At 23.0% G+C, this 610-nt stretch overlaps 1 protein-coding gene across 2 annotated transcripts in view; it reads right to left on the bottom strand.

Annotated features, from left to right (window-relative positions):
• Positions 1-610, bottom strand: part of LOC108753140 (pikachurin) — a 138131-nt gene that overhangs the window by 91396 nt on the left and 46125 nt on the right. The window lies entirely within an intron of this gene.

Genomic DNA, 610 nt, shown 5'->3' with positions numbered 1-610 from the left:
ATATATATATATATATATATATATATATATATATATATATTAACAGTAGAGCTACAAATTTATGGAATAATTATTTTAATATAAAAATATTGAAAAAGAGGTCATTAGCAATTAGCACACTTAGACAGCCACGTTAAAAAAAGCCATAGTATTGTTTAACTTTACATAACTCGAAATAAAATATTAACGAGTAACTCAAATATACGTATTCGTGTGATAATACTCTCAAGCTTAAAAAGAATGAGGAAGTATAATGTGTAATTAAATACTAAATGTAATTAAATACTAAAATGTACTTAAACATGTTTTGAAATGCTTAAAAGTAAAATTACGTTATAATAAATGCTTGCTATTGTACAATATATTAGCGTCATCGTGTAACGAGTTATTGAGTAAATAATTCTATAAGTTATAATTATTAGAATTCACTACTTAAGCGAAGATATTATAACGAAAATATTAAGAGAGCCATTATATTACTACCATAACACTTCTCCTCTATAATATAATGAGTAGTTACCAACACGTGACAATTAAAAAAAAAAAATTATATTGTATATGAAAGTGGTAAACAAGACTATTAAAATTTAATGTTATTATCACGTTAACG

This window comes from Trachymyrmex septentrionalis, unplaced genomic scaffold, assembly GCF_001594115.1.
Source record: "Trachymyrmex septentrionalis isolate Tsep2-gDNA-1 unplaced genomic scaffold, Tsep1.0 scaffold66, whole genome shotgun sequence".
Lineage (NCBI taxonomy): Eukaryota > Metazoa > Arthropoda > Insecta > Hymenoptera > Formicidae > Trachymyrmex > Trachymyrmex septentrionalis.
The sequence above is the reverse complement of the archived record's forward strand: the minus strand, read 5'-3'. Positions and strand labels throughout refer to the sequence as shown.